This window comes from Tamandua tetradactyla, chromosome 11 (assembly GCF_023851605.1).
Source record: "Tamandua tetradactyla isolate mTamTet1 chromosome 11, mTamTet1.pri, whole genome shotgun sequence".
Classification (NCBI taxonomy): domain Eukaryota; kingdom Metazoa; phylum Chordata; class Mammalia; order Pilosa; family Myrmecophagidae; genus Tamandua; species Tamandua tetradactyla.
Genome location: NC_135337.1, coordinates 7,725,251 through 7,746,497, shown reverse-complemented (window position 1 = coordinate 7,746,497; position 21,247 = coordinate 7,725,251).

Sequence of the window (21,247 nt, the reverse complement as noted above, 5' to 3'; positions counted from 1 at the left end):
TTTCTCAGTTATAATTCCTCCCTCTCATTTGATAATTATCTTAATCTTGAGGGATTACTGGGCAATGACTCTTCTAATTTCTTTAAGGCTGAAAAGGGGCATTGTCATTAAGGGGCAGAGAGATGAAATTGGTTGTTTTTCTCAGAGAGTCTGGTATTTCTGGGTTTCAGAGCTTATCTGGCATTGCAACAATCTGGAGGCTTAAAGTCTCTGAAAGACAAATTTAATAAGTAAAACTTTTATAGAGCCCAGGGTATCCCTTAGGATTTCCAGGAATACTGTTGGTTGGGGCTTGTCATGTTGTGGCAGGTTGTAGTATCTGGCTGAAACTTGCATAAGAGTAACTTCCAGAATGACCTCTCAATTCGATCTGAAATCTCTTAGCCATCAAAACTCTATTTCTATTTTCCCTTTTGGTCAATTAATCCCATGATGCTGGTGTAGGCTCATCCCTGAGAGTCATGTCCCATGATGCCAGGATCAGGCTTTCACCCCCTGGAAATCATGTCCCATGTAGGGGGGACGGTCAGAGTTTGGCTTAGAGAGTGACCATATTTGAGCCACAGCAGAGGTTTTCTGGGGTTTATAAATAGGTTCAGTTTTGCCATTACAGAAATAAGTTTCATAAGGGCAAGCCCCAAGGTTGAGGCTTTGGCTTATTAAATTGGGAGCCCCTCTTGCTTAAGAGAATGTCAGAAATTGTCCAGGTGGGGGAGTTTAATAGTTCCATTTTTCTCCAGTCTCTCAAGGGACTTTGCAAATACTTTCTTATTTTCTGCTCAAAATACCCTGAAATGTATTAGGGTATAACGTTAACATTAACTTGTACAGAATATTAAGATTTTATTTCTTATTCTAGGTTCCATATTAAATAAAGATGAATTAGGTTATTTAAATAAACTGACTAGACAGGTTACATTAGAGAGTGTGCTACAGAAAATTTAAATTTTGGACAAAATAAACATTTTCTTTTGGTCCCACACAAGTTAAAGTTTTAAAATACAGATGATTATCTCTTACCCTGTATTTTCTTTTACCTTAGTTTGAACAAGATGGGTTTCAGTGACATCTCTATTCAGAGTCTGATCCTTTCCTTTTTTTTTTTTTTTTTTTTTTTTAAATACAGTTGTTATATGGAGTAATGCCGACTTTCAGAGCTGGAGAACTAACTCTGTGTCTCAGGTGTTATACAAATCCTTAAAGTTTCAGGGAACTACCAGGTTATTCAAAGCATAAAGCATCTCAGAATTTAGAAATGACAGTTAAAGCTTATAATCTGAGTCCTAATTTTCTTTAAGCATTTTAAATGAAGCTACTTTCAGAAATAAAAACATGTGACAGTTGTTTTATACTGACAAAATATACTAGAGGTTTTGTTCTATTTCGCCTTTATACATTTACCAGTTATGCTAATTAGTAGATAAATTATAATTTATATATTTGTCCTGCCTCTCTTTTTTATTTTTACTTTTTAAAAATATTTTTATTGTAAACAACAAACATACAAACATTCTTGACATGGTTATAATCATATCATCACATAGTTGTATGTTCATCACCATAATCATCTTTTTGAACAGTTGCCTCTCTCCAGCAAAAGAAATAAAAAAGAAGAAAGAAAAAACTCATACGTGCTTTACCCCTTACCCCTCCCTCTCACTGACCACTAGTATTTCAATCTACTCAATTTATTTTAACCTTTGTTCCCCCATTATTTGTTTATTTTTTATCCATATTTTTTACTCATCTGTCTATACCATAAATAAAAGGAGCATCAGACACAAGATTTTCACAATCACACAGTCACATTGTAAAAGCTGTATCATTATACAATCATCTTCAAGAAACAAGGCTACTGGAACACAGCTCTACAATTTCAAGTATTTCCCTCTAGTCACTCCAATACACCATAAACTAAAAAAGGGATATCTATATAATGTGTAAGAATAACCTCCAGGATAAACTCTCAACTCTGTTGAAATCTCTCAGCCATTGACACTTTATTTTTTCTTACTTCTCTCTTTCCCTTTTTGGTCAAGAAGGTTTTCTCAAACCCTTGATGCCAGGTTCTGTTTCATCCCAGGATTTCTGTCCCACATTGCCAGGGAGAAGAAAATCCTTTTTTAAACACTGTAATACTTCTTAAACACCTTCTATGCAATATGTTAAACTGTTGTAGCACCTTACTTTTACAAGGTGAAAGAAAGAACACATTCTTTGTAACAGTTTTTCCCTTAAAAGTGAGAATACTTGTCTTCTGAAATAAAGGATGATAAGGCTAACATAAATATTAATAACATAAATATTAATAATAAGGATATTATTTTGATTTTAAATATTTGCTTTCCAGACAGAGTACTTGGGTGGTTAGAAAAAACTTTTTAAAACTTGACATTAAGAAAGGCAGGTAACCTCAGTGGGGTGAAAGAGGTCAGGCTGCTCGCGCCTGTGACTCCTCTGCTGGCCATGACTCCTCCACTGCAGAGGTTCTGCCCAGAGCACTTGCTTTTCACCCAGATCCCGGTGCAATGCTCAGCCTGCCCCTGCCCTACCCAGCCCGGATTATGCTTGGGGGGGGGGAGGGGCAGACTAGGAGAGGTCAAGTGATTACCCTGTGCCAACCCTCATTTGGGTTGTGCTCCCTTCTCTGAGATGCCCCTGCATGCTGCCATGTGCCCCAGCCACGGGACCCAACCTGTTGTCAAGCTTTCCCAGAGCTGGCAGGCTCTGAGTCATGTTTCTGAGTTAGTGGGATGTATCAGATATGGAGGATCCAGGGCTTAAACTGGCTGCGGACTGTCTGTTCCTCTGGGAAGGACCGCGGAGAGTCCCTTCCCTGGAATTGGGCCCTAACCTTCCCTACCTGGCAAGCTGCTGAGTTCTATCAGCGGGGATGGCACCTTCCTGAAGCAGTTTATCTTTGGATGGCTTTCTTGAAAAGAAAAATAAATGAACAGGTTGCCAGCCCGGGTGCCACATACACAAGTTGGCGCAAAGAAGCCTTGTCCCCTTGCAGGCTGTGGGAGGCAAAGAGAGAGAGTGGGCGATGGCTCGGCCTGATGGGTCAGTGCTGTGCATGTCACTACTGCTGCTCTTGGTGCATTTGGCAGGTGCCACCTCCAAGGCTCAGGTGTGCCAAGAATTCACAGTGCCCTTGTGCCGCGCATCTACTACAACCTGATGCACATGCCCAACCAGTTCAGCCACAACACGCAGGAGATAATGAGAGGATACTGTGAGCAACTATATGCTAATAACTAGACAACATAGACAAAATGGACAACTTCCTAGGACAGTATGCACAACCAACATTGACCTGAGAAGAAATAGATGATCTCAACAAACCGTCCCAAGTAAAGAAATTGAATCAGTCATCAAGAAGTGTCCAAAAAAGAAAAGTCCAGGACCAGATGGCTTCACATGTCAGTTCTACCAAGTAGAAATTCTACCAAGTAGAAATTCTACCAAGTATTCAAGAATTAGTACCGATCCTGCTCAAACTTTTCAAAAAAATTGAAGAGGAGGGAAAGCTACCTAACTCATTCTGTGATGCTAACATCACCCTAATACCAAAGTCAGACAAGGATACCCCATAAAAGAAAATTATAGCCCAATCTTTTTAATGGCTATAGATGCAAAATCCTAAAAAAAAAAAAAAAAAAAAAAAAATCCTCACAAATCCAGCAAAGCATTAAAAGAATTATACACCATGACCAAGTGGGATTTATTCCAGGTATGCAAGGCTGGTTCAACACAAGAAAATCAATTAATATAAAATACCATATCAACAAATCAAAGTGGAAAACCATATAATCATCTCGATTGATGCAGAAAAGACATTTGACAAAATTCAACATCCTTTTTTGATGAAAACAAAGGATAGGAATAAAATGTAGCTTCCTCAACATGATAAAGGGAATATATGAAAAACCCACAGGTAACATCATACTTAATGGGGAAAGATGGAAAGCTTTCCCTTTAAGATCTGGAACAAGACAAGGATGTCCATTATCACCATTGTCAGTCAACATTGTGCTGGAAGTTCTAGCTAGAGCAATTAGACAGAAAAAGAAATAAAAGGCATCCACATTAGAAAGGAAGAAGCAAAGCTTCCACTGTTTGCAGATGACTTAATACTATACATTGAAAATCTTGAAAAATCTATAGCAAAGCTACTAAAACTAATAAATGAGTACAGTAAGGAGGAAAGGTACAAGACCAATACTCAAAAATCAGTAGTGTTTCTATACACTAGTAATGAGCACTCTGAGGAGGAAATCTAGAAAAAATTCCATTTACAATAGCAGTCAAAAGCATCAAATATTTAAAAATAAATTTAATTAAGGCCACAAAAGACCTATACACAGAAAATTACAATAAATAACTAAAAGAAATCAAAGAAGACCTAAATAAAGAGAAGGACATACCCTGTTCATGGATTGGAAGACCAAATATAGTTAAGGTGTCGATTCTACCTAAAGTGATTTATGGATTCAATACAATACCAATTAAAATCCCAGCAACTTATTTTGAAGAAATAGAAAAACCAATAGCCAAGTTTATTAGGAAGGACAGAATGCCCCAAATAGCTAAAAATATCTTGAGGAAGAGGAATGAAGTGTGAAGACTCATGCTATCTGACTTTAAAGAACATTACAAAGTACAGTGGTCAAAACAGCATGACCAATGGAATCTAATTGAGTGTTCAGAAATAGATCCTCTCATCTATGGACAATTAATCTTTGATAAAGCAGTCAAGTTAACTCAACTGGGACAGAGCAACTATTCAATAAATGATGTTTGGAGAACTGGATATCTATATCCAAAAGAATGAAAGAGAACCCATATTTCACACCTTATCCAAAAATTAATTCAAAATGGATTGAAGACCTAAACATTAGAACTAAGACCATAAAACTTTTAGAAGAAAATTTAGGAACTATCTTATAAATTTTGTGATAAAATGTGGTTTCCTAGAACTTACACCCTAAGTGTGAGCAATGGGAAAGGAAATAGATAAATGTTATCTCCTCAAAATTAAAGTTTTATGCATCAGAGGACTTTGTTAGGAAAGTAAAAAGGCAGCCCACACAATGGGAGACAATATTTAGAAACCACATATCAGCCTACTTAAAATTAGGCCTCAGAGTCACCCCTAGAGAACCTCTTTTGTTACTCAGATGTGGCCTGTCTCTCTCTCAGCAATGTAACTATGTAATTGTGAAAACCTTGTGTCAGATACTCCTTTTATCTATGGTATGGACAGATGAGTAAAACATATGTATTAAAATAAAGAAATAATAGGGAACAAATGTTAAAATAAATTGAGTAGATTGAAATACTAGTGATCAGTGAAAGAGAGTGGTAAGGGATATAGAAAAAAAATAGGGAGAACAAAGGTTAAAATATATTGGGTAGATGGAAATACTAGTGGTCAATGAGAGGGAGGGGTAAGGGGTGTGGTATGTATGAGTTTTTTCTTTTTTCTTTTTTCTTTCTTTTCTGGAGTGATGCAAATGTTCTAAGAAATGATCATGGTGATGAATATATAACTATGTGATGATATTGTGGGTCATTGATTATATACCAAGAATGGAATGTTCATATGTTAAGAATGTTCATGTTTGTATGTTGTTATGTTTGTCAATTAAAAAAAAAAAGAAGCCACATTATCAGTTAAGGGTTTAATATCCAGAATATATAAAGAGATTCTGGAACTGAGCAACAAAATGACAAACTCAAATAAAAATTGGCAAAAGATATGGACAGACACTTTTTGGTAGGGGAAACACAAATGTCTCAAAAACATTTGAAAAGATGCTCAATCTTACTGGCTATTAGGGAAATACAAATTGAGCTAATTTGAAAAGATTATATATCCTAGAAAAGTCACATCTTAATCCTAATCCAATCTCATAGAGCAGCTGTTTCTTTTAAAACCTATTCAGTGCTGTATGTTGGAAACTTGAATAGATATTGCCATAGAGCTGTGACTTGTCCAATTTTGGGTACCAATTTGGATTTAGAGGGAGATGTGACTCCACCCTTTCCAGGTGGGTATAGATTTGTTTATTGGAATCCTTTAAAAGTGGAAGCATTTTGGAGAGAGTTCCTTTTTGAAAGTCGCAAGAGAGCCACGAAGCAGAGAGCCCATACAGCTAGAGACCTTTGGAGATGAAGAAGGAATACGCCCCTCTCCCTGGGAGTTTCATGAAACAAGAAGCCTGGAGAGAAAGCTAGCAGATGTCACCATGTTTACCATGTGCCCTTTCAGTTGAAAGAGTAACCCTGAACTTCATTGGCTTTTCTTGAGTGAAGGTAACCTCTTGTTGGTGCCTTAATTTGGATATTTGAATAGATTTATTTTAATTGGGACATTTTCATGGCCTTAGAATTGTAAACTTGCAACTTATTAAATTCCCCCTCTTAAAAGCTGTTCTGTTTCTGGTATATTGCATTCTGGCAGCTAGCAAACTAGAACAACAATTACAAAGAAGTTAGAAAGAGGGTAGAGATTGGGCATTTGATGCTGATGGAGTACAGAATGTTCAGTGTGATTGATTGTAAATATCCAGAAATGGATAGCACGATACCATTGATGGTAGCACAATATTGTAAGTATACTGAATGAAGCTGAGTGTAAGTATGTGGATGGTGAGGGCTGGGGCATGTATGACACAAGAAGGAAAGATGGAGGAGAAAGACTGGGAATAACATCAATGCCTAGAATGAACATGGGGGAAAATACAATCAATGCAACTAGTGTCTACAGTTAACAGTAACATTGTAATATGCTTCTATTGAATGTAAGACAGGCAATATGCCAGAGCTTACTGGCATAAGTGGGGGATATGGGGGAGGGGTATGGGATTCTTTGCAGATGAAATGGAATTGCCCTCATATAGATTGTGGTGGTGAAGACATGGATGTATGATTATACTGGGAACCACTGATTTTTAACTTAGGTTGGGTTGTATGATGTGTGAGTAAAACTGTTTTAAAATGAAAAAAAATTCAATTGATGTGAGGTGTTATTTCTGAAGTCTCAATTTGATTCCAGCGGTCAATAGATCTATCCTTGTGCCAGTCATTACATGCTGTTTTGACCACTGTAGCTTTGTCTTCTTAATATCCCTTATCTCTTTATCCATATTTTCTTTCATCTCCCTGAATTGATTTAGGAGATTTTTTTAAAATCTTCTTTAACTAGTTGTTCCAAATTCTGTGTCTCCTCTGAGGTTTCATTTTTTTTATTTTAATTTTTATTTTTTGTACATTATATGGCAGGGTCACATTTTATTATTTTTCCATGTGAATATCCAGTTTTTGCAGCATCATTTGTTGATTTTTTTGTTTGTTTGCCTTGCTTGTTGGTTTTTTGGGAGGTGCATGGACCAGGAATCGAACCTGGGTCTCCCGCATGGCAGATGAGAATTCTACCGCTGAACTACCCTCCCACCCCCACCCCCACCCCCACCCCCACCGCCACCCTCTCTGAAGTTTTTATGTACACTTTTTGTGCAATTGTTTATTCTCCAGGATAAAACTTCCTTTCCACTATTCCTTCTCTAGGAATCATGATCTGTTTGTTTTTGTGAAGAATTTTCTCCCCAGCTCCTATGATTTAAGTTCTCACCCTCACCCAGGGTCCTTTTTACCCTACACTTTTCAGGTCTGGGACCCTTCTATCATATAGCAACTCAGTTATTCCCCCCCCCCCCCTTTTTTTTTTACATGGGCAGGCACCAGGAAACGAACCCAGGTCCTTGGGCATGGCAGGCAAGCACTCTTACCTGCTGAGCCACCATGACCACCCTCTTTTTTTTTTTTTCTGTATGTGAGACTGTTCTGCCTCCAGTTTCTTCCCTGATGGGGTATCCCTCCCCAGGGAGCCAGAAGCGGTCAATTCAGAAAGACGAGTCACTCCAGAAATGCCTGTTTTGCGTTTAGGTGATCCAGCTCTCAATAACTGGATTGAATGAGTACTGCCAGCCTTTCCACCATGGTGTGGTAGTTAGGTTCTGTTGTCAACTTGGCCAGATGATGGTGCCTAGTTCTGTTGCCGTGGACTTGAATCATTAGCATGTGGAATTCATCTATGGCTGATTACATTTGCAGTCAGCCAAGGGGAGCACCTTCTGCAATGAGTGATGTTTAATTTAATCAGCTGGAGGCTTGAAAGAGAAAGGTCAGAAGAGAGGTCAACGCAGCAGAGCTCAAGCAGCTCAGCCTACCTCATCTGGGCACTCGCAGGCCAGCCCAGACGTTTGGAGATGCAGAAAGGAATCACCCCAGGGAGAGCCTTTGGAACCCAGCAGCCAGGAGTGGACGCCAGCAGACATTACCATGTGCCTTCCCATGTAACAGAAAAGCTAGCTGCATTTCTTCTGAAGAACTATACGTTTTTAACTAAATAAATCCCCTTATTGAAAGCTGATCCCTCTCTGGTGTGTTGCATTCTAGAAGCTTTAGCAAACCAGAACACATGGTCTCTCATTTTTTCCCCACTGGGGACCCTTTTGTACATAGCACTCTTCAGAGGCTTGTGTTCCACCCTGCGTCTCTGTGGACTTGAGTTCCTGTGCCTGGATATGTGTGGAGTTCTAACTCATTGCTGCCAGTGACTCTACAGTCTTTGTGTGCAGTGGGGGGACCTAGGCCACTGCCTCTGAGCAGCTCACACGCTGTGTGAGACAGTGAAGGGGAGGGGAGCAGGAGCAGACCGGTGGGTCCAGGATGGTGATTTCCTACTTGATGTGTTTTTCCCTCTGATTCAATGTTTGTCGAGTCCTTCTCCAGTCTCTACTGTCCTCCAGCAATATAAGCAAGTGGGATTTGTCCTTTTATTCACTAAATCTCTGGGGAGGTTTTATCAAGGGATGTCTTACATCACCATGTTGATGACGTCACTCCTCCCTTTCTCTTTTCTTTCCTCTCCCACCTACACTACTATCTGTCAGCAAATCCTGTTCAATTTTGTAGGTTGTCTTTTCAGTTTCTTGGTAATGTCCTTCATGCACAAAGTTTTTAATTTTGATAAAGTTCATTTTATCTGTTTTTGTTTTGTTGTTGCTCATCCTTTTGGTATAAAATCTAAAAATCTATCCCCTATTACAAGACCCTGGAGATTTTCCCCTATTTTTTTGGTAACAGTTTTATAATATTAGCTCTTATATTCAGATCATTGGTCCATTTGGAATTAATTTTAATATATGGTGAGAAGTAGAGGTCCACGTTCATCATTTTGCATGTGGATTTCCAGCCGTTCCAGCACTATTTATGTAAGAGACGTTTTTTTCACATTGAATAAACTTGGTACCCTTGCTGAAAATCAACTAGCCAAAGATGTGTGGATTTTAGACCCTCAATTCTATTTTATTGGTTTATATATTTATCCTTATGCCAGCACCACACTGTTTTAATTACTGTAGCTTTGTAGTAAGTTATGAGTCCTCCAATTTTGTTCTTTTTGAAGATTGTTTTGGCTATTAGGGGCTCCTCACACTCAATGTGAATTTGAGGATTGGCTTTTCCATTTCTGCAAAAAAGCTGCTGGAATTTTGATAGGGATTGCATTGAATTTGTAGGTCTCTTTAGGAAGTTTTGACATCTTAACAATATTAAGATTTCCAACCCAGAGATATAGAACATCTTTCTATTTATTTCGGCCTTCTTTATTTCAGCAATGATTTGTAGTTTTCAGTGTACAAGTCTTTGACCGCTATGATTAAATTGTTTATGTATTTTATTCTTTTAGATGCCATTGTAGATGGAATTGTTCTTAGTTTCCTTTTCAAATTGTTTATTACTGGTATGTAGAAAACCAACTGATGTCTGCATCTTTATCTTAACACTTCTGAATTTGTTTATTAGTTCTAGAATCTTTTTTGTGGATTCTTTGGAATTTTCTATATATGGGATCATGTTACCTGTGAATAGGGATAATTTGATTTCTTCCTTTCTAGTTTATATGGCTATTATTTCTTTCTCTTGTCTGACTGCTCTGGTGAGCACTTCCATTATAATGTTGAGTAACAGTGGTGACTGTCTTCATCCTTAACTTGTTCCTGATCTTAGGGAAAAGCTTTCAATCTTCCACTGTTGAGTATGATATTTGTTGTGGTTTTTCATAAATGCTTTTTATCGTGTTGAAAAAGTTCCTTTCTATTCTTAAAATGTTTAAGTGTTTTTATCATGAAATAATTTTGTATTATGTCAAATGTCTTTTCAACGTCAATTGAGATGACCTTTTGTGTTTTTTTTCCCCTTCATTCTATTAATGTGGTGCATTACATAGATTGACTTTCTTATGTTGAACCATCTTTGCATTTCTGGAAGAAATATCACCTGGTCACGGTGTATAATCCTTTTCATATAGTGTTGGGTTTGGTTTGACAGTATTTTGTTAAGGATTGTTGTATCTATATTCATAAGTGATTATTGGTCTGTAATTTTCTTTTCTTGTAATGTCTTTATCTGGGCTTCATGTTAGGGAAATGCTGGCCTCATACAATGAGTTAGGAAGTAATCCGCCCTAAGCTTTTTTCTTTTTTTTAACAGTCTGAGAAGAATTGGTGTTATATTATCTTTAAATGTTTTATAGAATTCAGCAGTGAAACCATCTTATCCTGGAATTTTCTTTGTTAGAAGAGGTTTTTTTTTTTAAAAAAAAAAATTGTGAAATATAACATATATACAAAAAAGCAATAAATTTCCAAGTACATTTTAACAAGAAGTTATAGAACAGATTTTAAAGATTGGTGTGGGTTATGGTTCCATGATTTTTCATTTTTTCTTCTAGCCTCTTTGAGACACTGGAGACCAACAGAAATATCAATATAATGATTCAGCAATCATACTCATTTGTTAAATCCCATTTTCTCTGCTTTACTCCTCCTCTTTAAATAACATATATACATAAAAACAATAAATTCAGATTTCAGAGTTTGGTATGGGTTACAATTCCAATTTTCGGTTTTTATTTCTAGCTGCTCTAAGGTACTGGAGGCTAAAAGAAATGTCAGTATAATGATTCAGCACTCATACTCATTTGTTAAACCTGACCTTCTCTGTATAACTCCGCTATCACCTTTGGCCTTTCTCCCACTGTTTAGGGGTTAAATGGGAATTTGGGCTATTCCCATTCTAACTTTTCATGTTGGAAGGGGATGTTGATCATATGGGATAGGGGGATAGAACTAGAAGGGGATAGTAAAATCTGCATTTCAGGATTTATCTGGTCCAGGGACCCTCTGGAGGTTGTAGGTTTTGGAGTTACCCTAGTGCATGTAACCTTTGTAAAATCTTATTTAATGCCCTAGGTATGCTTTAGAATTGGCAGGAATGCTTATGGTTGGGGGTTGGCAAGTTATGGTAGGTTGCAATGTCTACTTGAAGCTTGCATAAGAGTAACCTCCAGAGTGACCTCTCAACTTTATTTGAACTCTCTCAGCCACTGATACCTTATTTATTACTTGTCTTTTCCACCTTTTGGTCAGGATGACATTGTTGATCCCATATTACCAGGGCCAGGCTCATCCCTGGGAGTCATCTCCCACACCACCAGGGAGACTTTCATCTCTGGATGTCATGTCCCATGCAGAAATAAGGGCAATTCTCCCTTGCAGGATTGGGCTTAGAGAGAGAGAGGCCACATCTGAGCAACAAAAGAGGTCCTCTGGAGGTGACTTTTAGGCATATCTGTAGGTAGGCTAAACTTGCTACATACATAAGCTTCACAAGAGCAAGCCTTAAGTCAAAGGGCATGGCCTATTGATTCAGGTGTCCCTAATATTTGGTACAATATCAGGGGTTTCCTGGTGGCAAAGTTTAATAGTTCTATAATTTTTCTCCCATTCCTCAAGGGACTTTGCCAATACTTTTTTGATTATCTGCTTAATATACTCTGGGATGTATCCAGGCATTACATTAAACTACACAGGATTAAAGGCTCTCATTCTTATTCTGGGCTTCCTGTGTTTGGATTGTTGAAATGATCTATCCAGACAGGTTGAGTTAGATATGTGCTACAGAAAAGCTAGGTTCTGCACATAATAAAACATTTCTTCCTTTGGTCACAAAGAATAGGTGCAGTTCTAATATACAAGTAATGGCTTCCTTTCCCCTGTATTCTGAATTAACTTAATCCTGACCCATTTGGCTTCATTCTTATCTCTAAATACCAGGTTATATACATATAAAACAGCTGCTCAAAATCCAGAAGTAACAATTACCACTTTGGGCTAAATGTGACTGCTATAAGAACTTACAATCTAGGCCCCAGTTTTCTTGTAAGTGTTTTATAAATGAGATCATACAATATTTGCTCTTTTGTTTCTGGCTTATTCTGCCTCACCAAATGTCCCACCAGTTCACTCCCATTGTTGCATGCCTCACAACTTCATTCTTTTTTGTAGCAGTACCATGTTCAATCATATGTTTATACCACTGTTCACCAATCTACTTCTCAATCAATGCATCTTTCAGCTACCTCTATCTACTGGGCCTCATGTATAATGTCTAAAATCAACAGTCCATCAACACTGTCAATTTTAGGTAATTTTATTGTTCCCAACAGAATGATACCCAATAAATACACCCTCACCAAATAGAAAATCCAAACCTCCCCCTAACTTTTGTCCCTCCCCTATTATGTTCCCCTGGTATTGCTGCAGTTCTGTTGATGTTTTCCTGTTAAACATAGTCCATAGCATACAATAGCATTTCCCCCCATACCCCCTGTGGTAGTTAGATTCAGTTGTCAACTTGGCCAGGTGAAAGCACCTAGTTCTGTTGCTGTGGACATGAGCCAATGGTAGGTGAATCTCATCTGTTGCTAATTACATCCGCAGTCGGCTAGGAGGCGTGTCTGCTGCAATGAGTGACGTTTAACTTAATTGGCTTGTGCTTAAATGAGAGAACGCAATGTAGCACAGTCTAGCAGCTCAGCATTCCTCATCACGGCACTTGCAGCTCAGCCCAGGCCTTTGGAGAAGTCACCCCGGGGAAAGTTGTTGGAACCCAGGGGCCTGGAGAGAAGACCAGCAGAGACCATCCTGTGCCTTCCACGTAAGAAAAGAGCCTCAGTGGAAAGTTAGCTGCCTTTCCTCTGAAGAACCAACAAAATAAATCCCCTTTTATTAAAAGCCAATCCGTCTCTGGTGTGTTGCATTCCGGCAGCTAGCAAACCAGAACACCCCCAAATTTTACACTCTTTGTACAAGATTTATATCTTTGCAGTAGTTCATGCAAGAACTTATTTATATTTTTAGTGTTAACTGGTGGGACACATGAGTCTATACAACCCCTTTCAATCATGTTCACCTTCAATATGGTAATATTAATTAAAGACTCACTAGTGAACTACCTTCACTTCTGTCTATTCCCTTACAATTAAGTTCAACCTCATTAGCAATCTGTCCACCCATCTCAAGCTTCTGTGTATCTCTGGGCCCTCTATATTCTGTATTATAAGCCCCTGATTTTACCTTGACCATGGTGATAAAAGTGGAATCATATAGTATCTGTCCTTTTGTTTCTGGCTTATTTCACTCAGCATTATGTCGTCAATGCTCATCTATCTTGTCATGTGCTTCAGGACATCATTTTGTCTTACTGCTGCATAATATTCTATCATATGTATACACTACATTTTGTTAATCCACTCATCTATTGATGGGCACTTGGATTGTTTCCATCTTTTGGCAATTATGAATAATGCTGCTAGGAACATCGGTGTGCAAATCTCTGCTTGTGTCACTGCTTCCACTCTTCAGTGTATATACCGAGTAGTGGTATTGCTGGGTCATAGAGCAACTTGATATTTAGTTTTCTGAGGAACCACCAGACTGTCTTCCATAGTGGCTGTACCATTATACATTCCCACCAGCAGTACATGATTGTCCCAATTTCTCCACATCGTCTCCAACATTTGTAGCTTCCTATTTGTTTAATAGCAGCCATTCTTATAGGTATGAGGTTGTATCTCATTGTAGTCTTGATCTGCATTTCCTTTATAGCTAATGAGAATGAGCAACCCTTCATGTTCTGTTTAAACATCTGTATTTGCTCTTCAGAAAATGTCTATTCATATATTTAGTCCACTTTAAAATTGGGTTGGTTGTTATTTTGTTGTTGAGTTGTATGATTTCTTTATGTATACAGAATATCAAACCTTTATCCAATGTAAGATTTCCAAATATTTTCTCCCATTGAATTGGCTGCCTCTTCACCTTTTGACAAAGTCTTTTGAGGTGCAAAAGCATTAGATTTTGAGGAGTTGCCATTTATCTATTTTTTCTTTTGTTGCTTGTGCTTTGGATAAAAAGTTTAGGAAGCTACCTCCTATTACTAGGTCCTGAAGATGTTTCCCTACATTTTCTTCTAGAGCTTTATTGTACTGGTTCTTATGTTTAGGTGTTTGATCCAATTTGAGTAAATTTTTATATAGGGTATAAGGTAAGGGTCCTCTTTCATTCTTCTGACTAATTGATATCTAGTTCTCTCATGCCCATTTATTAAAAAGACTATTTTGTTCCAGTTCAGTGGATTTGGGGACCTGTTTGAAGACCAGTTGACCATAGATTTGGTGGTCTATTTCTGCACTCTCAATTCTATTCCATTAGTCAATGCTTCTATCTTTGTGCCAGTACCATGCTGTTTTGAGCACTATAGCTTTATAATAAGATTTTAAATTGGGGAGTGTTACTCCTTCTACTTCATTCTTTTTTTTTTTTTTTAGGATGTTTTTAGCTATTCAGGGTCTCTTTCCCTTCCAGATGAATTTGTGTAACTAGGTTTTCCAATTCTTCAAAGTAGGTAGATGGAATTTTGATTGGTATTACATTGAATCTGAAGATCGATTTGGGCAGAATTGACATCTTAACTGTATTTAACCTTCCTATCCATGAGCAGGGAATGTCTTTCCATTTGTTTAGATCTTCTTTGATTTCTTTTAACAATGTTTTTTCATTTTTTGTTAAATATACTGCATATCCAAAAAAAAAGCAACAAATTTCAAAGTATACCACAACAATTAGTTGTAGAACCAAGTTCAGAGTTTGGTATGGGCTACAATTCCAAAATTTTGAGTTTTTAATTCTAGCTGCTCTAAGACACTGACGACCAAAAGAAACATCAGCTCAATCACCCAGCAATCATATTTGTTTGTTAAGCCCTACCTTCTGTATAACTCCACCATCACCTTTGATTTTTCTATCCCTCTCTTTAGGGATGTTTGGGTTATGGCCATTCTAACTTTTTCAGGTTGGAAGTGGCTGTCAGTAATATGGAATAGGGAGATGGAACTGGCTGATGTTCTGTAGAGGCTGGGCCCTCTAGGTTTCAGGACTTATCTGGTCCAGGTACCCATCTGGAGGTTGTAGGTTTCTGGAAAGTTATCCTAGTGCATGGACTTTGTAGAATCATATATATTGCCCTAGATGTTCTTTAGGATTGACTGCACTGGTTTTGGTTGGGGGTTGGCAAGTTATGATAGGTTGCAATGCCTAACTGAGCTTGCATAAGGGTAACCTCCAGAGTAACCTCTAGATTCTATTTGAACTTTCCCAGTCTCTGATACTTTATTAGTTACACTTCTTTCCCCCCTTTTGGTCTGAATGACATTGTGATCCCATGGTGCCAGGGCCACATTCATCCCTGGGAGTCATATCCCACACCTCCAGGGAGACTTTCACCCCTGACTGTCATAGGGGGGTGGGCAATATTTTCACTTGCAAAGTTGGGCTTAGAGAGAATGAGGCCATATCTGAGCAATAAAAGAGGTCCTCCAGAAGTAACTCTTAGGCATACCTAAGGTAAGCTAAGCTTCTCTGCTACCTACATAAGCTTCACAAGAGTAAGCCTCAAGATAAAGAGCTTTGCCTATAGATTTGGGTGTCCTTAATGTTTGACACCATACCAGGGGACTCCCTGATGGTAAAGTTTACTAGTTCCATATTTTTTCTCCCATCCCTCAAGGGACTTTGCCAATACTTTTTGATTATCTATTAATATATTTTAGGATGTATCTAGGCATTGCTTTAAACTATACAAGATTAAAGGCCCTCATTCTTATTTGGGGTTCCCTATGTTTCAATTGTTCAAATGAGCTATCCAGACAGGTTGTGTTAGATTATGTGCTACAGAAAATTTAGGTTCTGGACAAAATAAACACTTCTTCCTTTGGTCTAAAGGCTAAGTGCGGTTTTAAAATATAGACAGTATCTTCCTTACTCCTGTGTTCTGAATTACCTTTATCCTGACTTGATCTGCTTCATTCTTAATTTCTACATTTTGAAGTACTTTTATCAGAAAAGGATGTTGAATTCTGTCAAATGCTTTTCAGCATCAATCGAGATGATCATATGATTTTCCCCTTTGATTTGTTAATGTGCCGTTTTACATTAGCTGATTTTCTTTGTCGTACCATCCTTGCATTCTGGTATTAACCCTACTTGGTCGTAACGTATAATTCTTTTAATGTGCTATTGAATTTGATTTTCTAAGATTTTGTTGAGAAATTTTGCATCTATGTTCATTAGGGAGATTATTCTGTAGTTTTCCTTTCTTGTAGCATCTTTACCCGGTTTGGTATTAACCAAATGATGTTAGCTTCATAAAATGAGCTAGGTAGTGTTCCTTTTCCTCAATTTTTTGGAAAAGTTTGAGCAGGATTGGTTTAAGTTCTTTTTGGAATGTTTGGTAAAATTCCCCTGTGAAGCCATCTGGCCCGGGCTTTTCTTTGTAGGAAGATTTTTGATGACTGATTGAATTTCTTTACTTGTGATTGGTTTGTTGAGATCTTCTCTTTCTACCTGAGTCAGTGTAGCTTGTTTTTGTTTCCAGGAATTTTTCCACTTCATCTAAGTTGTTTAGTTTGTTGACATGTAGTTGTTCATAGTATCCTCATGATGTTTTAAAAAAATCTCTTCAGGGTCTGTGGAAATGACCCCCCTCTCATTTCTGATTTTGTTTATTTGCATCCTCTCTCTTTTTTCCTTTGTCAACCTAGGTAGTGGCCCATTAATTTTATTTGTTTTCTCAAAGAACCAACTTTTGGTTTTATTGATTCTTTCTATGTTCTTTTGTTCTCCCATTCATTTAACTCTGCTTTAATCTTTGTTACTTTTCTTATATTTGCTTAGTGGTTAGTTTGCTGTTCTTTCAAAAGTTCTTCCAGGTGAGCAGTTAAGTCCTCAGTTTTTGCTCTTCCTTCTGTTTTAACAGAGGCATTTAGGGCAATAAATTCCCTTCTCAGCACAGCCTTTGCCACATCTCATATGTTCTGATATGTTGTATTTTCATTTTCATTTGCTCCAGATAGCTACTGATTCTCCAGCAATTTCCTGTTTGACCCTTGTTTAAGTGTGTGTTATTTAATCTCCATATATTTGTGAAAGTTCTTGTTCTTTGGTGGTTACTGATTTCCAGCTACACTCTATTGTGGTCAGAGAAAGTGCTTTGAATACTTTCAATGTTTTAAAATTTATAAAGACCTGTTTTGTGCCCCAGCATATGATCTATCCTGGAGAATGTTCCATGAGCTCTAGAGAAGAATGTATATCCTGGTGTTTTGGAGTGTAATGACCTATATATATCTGTTAGGTCTAATTCATTTATCAAATTATTTACGTTCTCTATTTCTTTGTTGATCCTCTATCTGGTTTTTCTGTCTATAGAGCAGAGTGGTGTATTGAAGTCTTCTACTATTATTGTTGAATTGTCCATCACTTCCTTCAGTTTTGCCAATGTCTGTCTCATATACTTTGGAGCTCCTTGATTGGCAGCATAGACATTTATGATTGTTATTTCTTCTTGGTTAATTGTCCCTTTTACTAATATATAGTGTCTTTTTTTTGTCTCTTATGATGTCTTTCCATTTAAAGTCTATTTTGTCTGCTTTCTTTTGGTTACAGCTTACATGGAACATCTTTTTCCATCCTCTCACTTTCAATCTATTCATGTCCTTTTGTCTAAGATGAGTCTCTTGTAAGCAGCAAAAAGGCATTATATTTCTTAATCCATTCTGCCAATCTGCATCTTTTAATTGGTAGATTTAGTCTGTTAACATTCAAAGTTATTGCTGTAAAGGCATTTTTTTTAATCTACCATCTTATTCTTTGGATTTTATTTATCAGATCTCTACATTCTTTTCCCTTTCTCTTTTTATTCTGCAGGTTACCCTTACTAGTACTCTTCAATTCTATGCCCTCCTCCAGACCTCCCTGTCCTGAGTTTTCTTTTTTTCAGTTGGCAGAACTCCCTTTAGTATTTCTTGTAGAGCTGGTCTCTTGTTGACATATTCTCTCAGCCTTTTTTTTTTTTTTTTGCATGTGAAAATTTTAATCTCTCCCTCAGTTTTAAAGGACAGTTTGGCAGGTACAGAATCCTTGGCTGGAAGTCTTTGTCTTCCAGGATCTTAAATATATCATACCATTACCTTCTTGCCTCCATAGTGGCAGTTGAGTAGTCTGAAGTCAGTCATATATGGCTTCCCTTATACGTAATAGATTGTTTTACTCTTGCCACTTTTAGAATTTTCTCCTTCTTGTTAACATTTGACAGATCGATTAGAATGTGTCTTGGGGTAGGCCTATTTGGATTTATTCTATTAGGAGTTCGTTGGGCTGCTCTGATTTGCATATTTATGTCTTTTATAAAGGTTGGGATGTTTCCCCCATTATATCCTTCACTAATATTCCTAGCCTTTTATTCTTCCCTTCTCCTTCTGGGACACCAATGATTCTTCTATTTGTGTGCTTTGTTTTGTCCATCACTTCCATGAGATTCAACTCAAATTTTTCCATCTTTTTTGTCATTTGCTCTTTTGTGTGTTCAACATCAGTTGTTTTGTCCTCAGTTTGCTTATTCTTTCTGCCTCTTCAAATCTGCTACTGTATTTCCCTAGTATATTTTTTATTTGGTCTAGAGCCTCTCTAATCTCTGTGATATCTGCTATTTTTCTGTTTATTCTTTCAAATTCCTCTTTATGCTCTTCTAGTGTCTTCTTGATCTCCTTTATGTCATTAGGCATCCCACTGATCTTATTTAGTAAAGTTATATGAACATCTTTGATTAGATGTTCCAAAGTCTGTGTCTCCTCCGGTGTTTTAATTTGGTCATTAGGCTGGACTGCATCATGATGTGCTTAGTGATCTTCTTTTGTCTTCATGGCATGTAAATATCTTGATAGGGTTACTTTGGATGTTGCTTTCCTGCAGTAGTCTAAAGCTTTGTATTTGCGGGATGGGTATGGAGCAGGATGCGAGGCATGGGGAGGAGCTCAACGGTGCAGTGACAGGTTGCGGTGCAGGCATATGCATGGATCAGGGGCTCTACGCTGGTGCCTGTGAGGGTGGGTGCAGGTCATGGGGTTGTGGAGGAGTGGTATGGGGGCCGTGGGAGTGAAGTGCAGCTCAGGCAGGCCTTAGAGCACAGGAGCAGGGTGCATCCTGGGATACATAGAGGTAGGGCATGGCAGGAGGCAGATGGGGATGCTGAGCAGCCAGGCTGGGGCTGGTATGTGGGCAGGATATGGGTGGGCATGTGAAGCATGTGGGTCATGGGTGTCAGGGTGTGGGGTACAAGGCACAGAAGTTGAGGCACAGGGAGTTGGGGCACAGGTGTGTTGTTGCGCAGGGAGGGTCCGGGGGGAAGGGATGCGGATGCATGAGTGTGTAAGGGGCGGGGCACAGGTTATGAAGGTTGTGGGATGTGTATGAGGAGTGGGTGATATTGGGTGGGTGGGGACCCTGGCTGGGTCCACAGGTGAAATGGTGGGGTGAGGTAGAGGTGCCCACTTGTGCAGGGCAGAGGCTGTATGGTACAGCTGTGCCCAAGAGCTCCTGCAAGGTGTGGGGAAAAGGCACTTGTGGTGTGGGGCAAGGGTGTGCATGTGTGCTGAGAAGAGGGATTGGGGTACAGGGGTCAAGAAGTCCGTGCATGGATACGTGGGTGCCTGGCAGGGAGAATGTAGCTGTACTGGTGCATGCGTCTGTGTGGCAGGGCCCTGGTGTGCAAGGGTCCAGGGTGAGGGGCCCTAGGGTGCACGTGCATAGAGCTCAAGGCCAGTAGGGTGGGATTGTGCCTGCATGTGCTGGGGGCGATCGTCTGAGGGGCCAGGTGCTGATGTGCTTGTGTACTGAGCTCGGGGGCCACTGTATGGGCTGGTGCGGGTGTGGCCCAGGTTTGAAGGTGAGTGCCAGCAGTCCAGATGTACAGGAGACTGCCTGCAGGGGGCATAGAGGCAGAGATGGTGGTCAAAGGGCTGGCCGAGGGTATGTGGGCCTCTAGAGGGGTGGGGTGAGACTGCGCATTTGTGCAGGAGAGGTGGGTCGGGCTGGGACAGGCTTGTGCACATGTGCGGGGCAGGGGGTATGGGGCAGGGATGCCTGGGGAGCGGGGCTGGAGGGGGGTGCTTGGAGTGTGGTGGGAGGGTGGGTGATGGGGTTCTGGTTAATGGGTTGTAGGGGGAGTCAAAGTTCATGAGATGGGTGCAGCGCACGTGAGGTAGCGACTTCAAGGAGCACAACTTGGTTCACTTCCTAGTCCCCATCTTCCTGTCCATGCACTCCTGATGGCTCCAGGCCTCTGTCTGGAAATGAACACTCTAGGCTGTTTGCACTAGCTGATGGTCTCTGGCTCTTTGTATCGCAATTCTTCGGCTTTTTCAACCAGGGCTTCCCTATGTGGTGTAGAAGAACCTCCTAGGTCACTTACACCCTGAAATCACTCTCCTGGTCTTTTTTCTGTCTCTTCTCTAGCTGTTCTTTGGAGCAGGGGTGAACTCGGCCGATCCTATGCCATCATTTTCCCAGAAGTCGGAAGAGTTCTGATTACAGATTAAATTTTGCTTGTTATAGACCTATTGAGATTTTTGCTTTCTTCATACCTCAGATTCGGTCATTTGTCCTTTTCATCAAGGTTTTCTAATTTGTTGCATATAATTGTTGGTAGTCCCCTTTTATAATCCCTTTTATTTATGTAAGGGTGGTAGTAATAACTGTGCTTTCATTCCTGATTTTAGTTATTTTTGTCTTCTCTCTCTTTTTCTTTGTCAGTCTGCCTAAAGGTTTGTCAATTGTATTGATCTTTTCAAAAACAAACTTTTGTTGTATTGTTTTAATATTCTTTATTTTATCTCTGCTCCAATTTTACTATTTCCTTTCTTCTACTAACATTGGATTAGGTTTGTGCTTCTTTTTCCAGTGTCTTTAGGTGTGAAGTTAACTTATATTTGTGATCTTTC